This window comes from Pteropus vampyrus, unplaced genomic scaffold, assembly GCF_000151845.1.
Source record: "Pteropus vampyrus isolate Shadow unplaced genomic scaffold, Pvam_2.0 Scaffold648, whole genome shotgun sequence".
In the NCBI taxonomy this organism is placed as follows: Eukaryota; Metazoa; Chordata; class Mammalia; order Chiroptera; family Pteropodidae; genus Pteropus; species Pteropus vampyrus.
In genome coordinates this window covers 140782-147399 of record NW_011889429.1, presented here as the reverse complement: position 1 = coordinate 147399, position 6618 = coordinate 140782, and the positions used below count along the sequence as shown (strand labels likewise).

Genomic DNA, 6618 nt, shown 5'->3' with positions numbered 1-6618 from the left:
CTCGCCCAGGTCGAGGCGGCGGAGCCGGGACGGGACGCGCGGGACGGGCGTGCACGCCTTCACCCCGGCCCCGCTCCCTTCCAACCGCAAAGGGGCGGCGGTGCTCAGTCGCGGGACCGCGCAGGGCCGAGTTCCCAGTCTGGGGACAGATGCGCGGCTCGGATTGGGGGAGGGAGGAGGGAAGGCCTAGAGGGACGAGCCTGGTGCGGGTGGGGGCGGGGCGCAGAGATGCAAAGCTTGGAGTCACCGCCAGCCACCAGGTCAACCAACGGGCGGGCAAGTGGCATTAGTCACTAGGGGTCCCTGGTGGGGGTCGACCCACCCCAGGGATCTCTACAGCTTTGCACCTGCATCTCCTTAGCATCCCGGGCTGGTGCCTTGTCCCCAAACACTTCCTCTTCCCCCGCCACCACTGTCCAGGCCTGACTCTGATAGAAGCCCAGAAGGAGCAGTTTTAAAATGCCTTGCCGCCTTTGACTTCCGTCTCCTCTGTCTCTGATGGCTCTGAGTTTTCTTTCTTTTCTGAGTGCAATTTGAAAAGCGTTTTTACCTCACCCTCAAAAATACCTTTTCCTTCCTCTTTAGTGTTAGCTGAGTTTGCGCATGCACGTTTAGGTGTCAGGATCCGACCTTTGAAGAAGCAGAAGAAAGTTCCAGAGTACTTAAAATGTGAGGGTGTATTTCTGGACTCAGCAAGGTTATCAACGATAATGGGCAGTAGACCTCTGTGCCTCAGTTTCCTCGTGTGTAAGACGGGGCTGTTAACCGACAGGGGGCAGGTCAGGCTGTTCATATTAGCCAGGACCATATGTTCAATCAGTTTACGTCTTTTTACCGCTGTTCCTATGAGACTTTTTCCATTTAATTTTATTTCCCACTGAGGACACCGAACCCCAGAGAAGGCAGGCAGTTCATCAACCCGTTACTGAGGACACTGATCCAAAGGTGCTAGGCTGCTGTAACAAAGTGCCATAAACCGGGTGGTCTGAACAGCAGGAATATATTGACTCACAGTTCTGGAAGGCAGCACTCTTAGATCTGGGTGTCGGCAGCCCCCCCTCCTCCGCCCACCCGGCCTTTCCCCTTGGGTTATGTGTGGCCGTCTCATCCATCTGTCTGCTCTCATTGTCTTGTCCCCATGTGTCTGTTTCTGTGTCCAGATTTCGCCCTCGTGTAAGGACACCAGTCGTATCAGAGGGCTACCCACCCTGATGACCACATTTTAACTTGATCACTTATGTAAAGACCCTGTCTTCACATGAGGTGCTAGGAATTAGGAGTCTGACATATCTTTTGGGGGGGGGCAGACAAGTCCACCTATGACAGCTTCATTCCAGAAACGTGGGTGGGATGCCTGCCTGAGCCTGTAGAATTCTTATTCCCAGTTCCTCTCCATTGTCTGGAAAGAAATGGATAGACAAAACCAAGGTGTTTCTTCTCTCCCATAGGAACATTACATTTCTGTTGATTCCTTAGATAAAAGGCGTGTTTTTAAAAGACCGAGAATTAGAAACTGCAGGACCACATAGGTGAGCTCTAGTGAGGCATGCTGGATGCCCTAGAAGGGGCTTAGGGAGCCACCTGGGTTTTGAAGCCACCTGGAGAAGTAGCTGAAAAACTAAATGAACGCATAGCAAGGGATGAAGGGCGGTCCCCCTTCACAGGGGACGAACTGGCAAAACGTCCTGGCACCTGAGGAAGGAACGCTTACGAGAACATGGTGTGCTTCTCCCCAAAGACACGAAAACATGGCTCAAATCATTCTTGAAGCCAGTTTCCACGTTCTTCAGAAACAGCTCTGGCTAACATGGAAGGCCCCCTTCACATAAAAACAAAAGGACGTGCCCTAAGGGTGCTTGGCCCTAAGGCTGCTTGGCCACAAGCTCAACTGGAAAACAATGAGCATGTGACGTGGACATGGGTTCTCGCAAGCAACCGGATGCACGGTCTTTTCATAATTCTCCTGGCAGTCAGAGACGGACAGCCTCTGGGAAGAGAGGGTGCATTTCCTCCCCCCGAGTTACAATTCTGTTCTCCCGGTGGGACCATAGCTTACTTTTGCTGACAACTTCGAGTGTGACAGAGAAGCCCCAGGAACCTGTAGTACAGTGGTGGCCAAAGCTCATTAACCATCGATAGGACAAATAAAAAGCGGATTCTTCCTCACACAGTGTTTAAACGTAAACGTGCCATTTATTGTAAGACAAGACACGTATAGATGTCGATGCAGTTACACGGCTACAGATACGTGCCGCTGTCTGTACCGTCCGAGCTGATTTCAGCTTTGTCATCTTGCTGTCCTGGCTCGTCCCTCTGTGTTTGCTTTTATGTGTCGGACTTGGAAGGCTGCTTTAGCCCAGGTTATCTTGGGAAGCGGTCCAAGCCCTCATCTCCCTCCCTCCCTCCCTCCCTCCCTCTGTGTCTGACTCTTTCTCTTGTATTTCTCTTCCTTTCTTCTTTCTCTCCTGATGTTTTGGGTCTGGCCGAGTGCTTGGCATAGCTCCCTCCATCCAGGACCTCGTAGGGGCAGGTAGACCTGGAGACTTCAGTGTCTTGGGTCTCTTCTGTCTCTGTCCTCAGAGTCACGAGCAGGGGTGCCATGGGCCCTGCTGGCGAAACTGCCAGCCTCCCACAGAGTCACTGCTTGGCCTCAGTGGCCAAGTGCCATCTGTAACATTCGCCTCACACCGGCGCTGCTTCTGATGAGACCCGTGGCCCATCGGAAAAGCCTGTGTGCCGTGCAGAGGCATACCCAAGCTGCACAGAAATAGTCATGCCAGCCAGGTGTCCAGAGTCCAAAGAGTGATTATTTCTTTGTGCTTAAGGCTTTTTATTTTATAACCTCAGAAATAGCCTGCAGCCCAGGGCACACTCAGTATATAAACGACCAGGTATCTCACTGTCTCTCCGGGATTTGCAAGGCAGCTGCTGTGCAATTATTCTTATCCTATAAAAGAGGCCCTGGAGCTTGGGGGAAGTTGCGTAAGCCCCCGAGGCCGTGCACCTGACAAAGAGCAGGAGGCGCCCGTCCTGAGCCGGTCTTCCTTCCTCTAAAAGAACCGCCGGGCGGGACTGTCAATTTTTATATTTTCCTCTGCGTTTTTTAAATTTCTTACCCTGTGTATACGTGCTCAAAACCCTAATAGATAACCTAGGTGAGGACCAAATACATTCATGATTGTACAAAAAAGAAAAAGGGAAAAATATTCCCGAGACCACCCACAAAAAAACGGGAGAGGGAGTTCCCGAAACATGAACAAGAGGTACAATATTTTGTGTCCAGCTTGGCTGTAGATCATGGAGGAATGTCACCATGGCAGCAGCCGGTGTCTGCCAGCGACCTTGGTTCCAGCAGCTCTGGTGGGGTCAGTCCCGACAGGCGGGGTCCCCCTTTGCTCTCTACCAGCCCTGTATTACCTGGAGAGCAAACGGCAAGTGGGAGCGCCATGTCCTCCCCACAGTGCGCGAGCCAGGAAAGGGTGGGCCCCTGGCCACGCCTCCTCCATGCGGAGCAGCCCGTTCACAGCCACCCCTCCGCCGGGCAGTGATGCTCTCATTGTTATTTCCAACAGAGTATCGCACACACGTCGCACACACTGCATCAGGAGAAGGTGGTATCCGCTAACTTCCCATGACGTTGGTCTCTCCCAGCACACTTGCAGGAACACCAGAATGACCTTACGCGTAGGGTGGTCTGCCTGGCCGCCTGCCGACGGCTGAGAGTGCCTACCTGTGTGGAACCTGAGCCAGGTACAGCGACTCCCAGGCGTCCATGCCGCAGAGGGAGGTCGCACAGTGAGCTGTGCAGGTGAAATGGACGCGCCTCTAGTAAAGTCTCACGATCTTAAGAGCAGTGGGGTCTCTGGGTCTCTGCGTAGATGAGCGGGTGTGATGTTCAAAACACTGGAGATGTCTTTATACACAATGTGACATATGTAACATACACACACATTTATATCTTATACAATACGTAAAAATAATCCACGTGGTTTTAAGAAACTTAAGAGGAAAGGTCATTGTAAATGATCGAAACATTTAATTAACATAAATACACATATCATGTGTTAGATGTAAACAGAGGTGTGTGTAACTTTAATACATTTAAGATGAAACATCTTTACATATAAGATGTACTCATATATTTATATATACATTATATATATAAAATGTATATATATGTGTATATAATTGCATGGGTTTGAGAGTCACATGATAGGTTAAGGGAAGTAGGTGGCTCAAACAGGTACAATAAATGCCTTTCATTCTTCCGTGGGCAGATTTCCATCGACTGTATTTGTTGGCTGCCATTATTATTAATGTACGAAAAATGACATTTGAGAAGCACATACTTCCACGCCGTTTCGTGGGAACATCTAAGCTACTCCGAAAGCGCCTGCGAGATGACCAGTTGCCAGGGCTCCCTCCTCCTGCTGGAAAGCAGACTGCCATTTAAGGGGAGGTAATTTACGGGGACTTAGTTTGGAGTTTAATCCTAAAGTGGCACCTTTTAGACGATCTGAAACTCCTACTGGGACACTTCTCAGGATTCTCCGTCCCCCTACCCCCTGTGGATGGAACCCTAGCCACGTTAGCTCACGAAGGGAGACTCAGTGGGGTGCTTCTGACTCCTCTCCCCCTTTTTTTTTAATTGCCCAAAGCCCTTCTTTGCAATCACAAGGGACGGTCTTAAGACAGAGATTGGAGGGCGCTTGAGATGTCTTAGGAGTTTTGGACTTTGCCGAGGGGGGCACGTGGCTTGGGAATGTCGCCGAGCATCTCCCGGCTGTGCACACAGCTGCATGCAGCCCATTCTGGGACGCCACAGGTAATGCAGTGGGAACACAGTCGCAGACAGTGCCAGCGTGACTCGGGTGGGGACTCTGGGCTGCCGACCCGGTCTTCTCCGCCTGGCCGACAGACGAGGCGTCTGTGAAGGCCGCGTGGCACTTGCTCCACTCGCCTGCTTTGCATCGAGACGCTCGCTCCTCGATTCAGGCCCCAATGAGCAAAGCTGGGCCTTCGCGTTCGGTCTCGGGGAAGGAGTGCTGGCTTGCTAATCCCCGGGTGAGTGCCTGGTGCCCCGGTTCTGTGGGACTCTAGAATCTCCCACCGATGGCCTCTCCACTGGGGTTCTGTAGAAGCCACCGTGAGACAGCCTGCCAGGCGTTAGCTTGTGGACTCCCATGTGTCGCCTGCGGTGGTCAGTAACGAGCATGTGGGACATCAGCTGCGTTCCACCCGGAATGATTTCCTTAAGCACCTACAGCAGATGAAGCGAACGAAGCCCCAACTTTGATGACCTCAGAGCACAGGGTTCCCTCTTTTCACTGCCCTACTCTGAAATTGGCCGGCACGGAGCATCCGTTTATGTGGCAGACATGGTGTCCCTCGCTGTGCTCTCTAACCAGTGACTGGTCCGGACCCTGTTCTGTCTGCCATGCGGCCCGGAAAGCTGCCGGTCCAGTGGTCCAGGTGTGTGCCGAGGTCACCTGGGACCGGATTCCTGCCATCTGGCTCCGCGCACCGAGGCACGTCCTGCTGGGGGCATACTTACCCCAACGAGGCCATGCGAGGACAGAGCAGGTGTTCGTCCAGGGCTTCTGCGGCCGTGGCGCCCTGCCCCACCGCGGCCCAGCGAGCAGGACTCCGTGCAGACTCAGCGAGACCCCCTCTCAGAAGGCGAGGCCCGATTCTGCCTCTCTGGGGGCCCAGGGGCTGGCGCCTGAGTCGTCCCGAGGAAGCTGCACAGGTCTGGGGTCCATGCTGCACCCCCAGAATCGCTCCATCAGGAAGGCACGGGCTATGACGTCAGTGACGGATGGAGACCACCAGGGAAGGCAGCTTGGAGCCATTTGGACCCCTGCTCAGCAAGTCTTCCTGTCAGGAGGAAGCATGAGCGGAGGGGGCGCCAACAGAGGCGGAGCGCCAGCCGTGTCTCGGGGGTGTCGATGGGGGGGTGGGGGGACAGATCGAGCAGGTCGGCGCCCGGGAACTGGAGGTGGCCTGCAGGGCGGGGTCATTCTGCTGAAGCAGCTCCTGGCAGCGGCAGCAGGAGAAGCGCCTGGCCCTGGGCCCATCTCTCCATCCGCGCTCCGCGCACGGCCGTTGGCGGGGCGTGCAGGATGGGGTGCACCGAAGCAGCAGCTGGGGTGCAGTGGGCGGAGACATGAGGAAGCTGGAAGCTGCTGTTCACACGCCCTTCCTTCCAGGACCCGCCAAACCACACCGCCGCTGGGCCGCCCCCACACCCCGCCCGCGGCGTTCAACCCGCAGGTTTGGGTGGGCGCCAGGCATTTCGAGCTTTACAGCAGGCAGTGACCAGAAGCAGGCAGTGGACACGCTGGCGTTTTGTCCGCCACCTGGGACGAAACATCTCTGCAAACGTGCCAGTCTCGCAGAGACCCTGGGAGAGCCAGCGTCGCCTCTCCACGAGCTCGCGGTCACTCTTATTCCTGTTCCACGACCTTTCCTGTCCTTGGTGCTCTGCCACCCGGGGCTACCAGCAGGAAGGGCAGCTATGTCGGCGCTCGCCACGTCGGGTGTTAATTATCGGAGGGCCTACCAAGAGCCAGAGGCTCACAAAACCATCAAAAAGAAACAATGTTTTATTTATAGACG

The 6618-nt window shown here is 54.3% G+C and overlaps 1 protein-coding gene across 1 annotated transcript in view; it reads left to right on the top strand.

Moving 5' to 3' along the window:
* Nucleotides 1-6618, top strand: part of STS (steroid sulfatase) — a 125180-nt gene that overhangs the window by 237 nt on the left and 118325 nt on the right. The window lies entirely within an intron of this gene.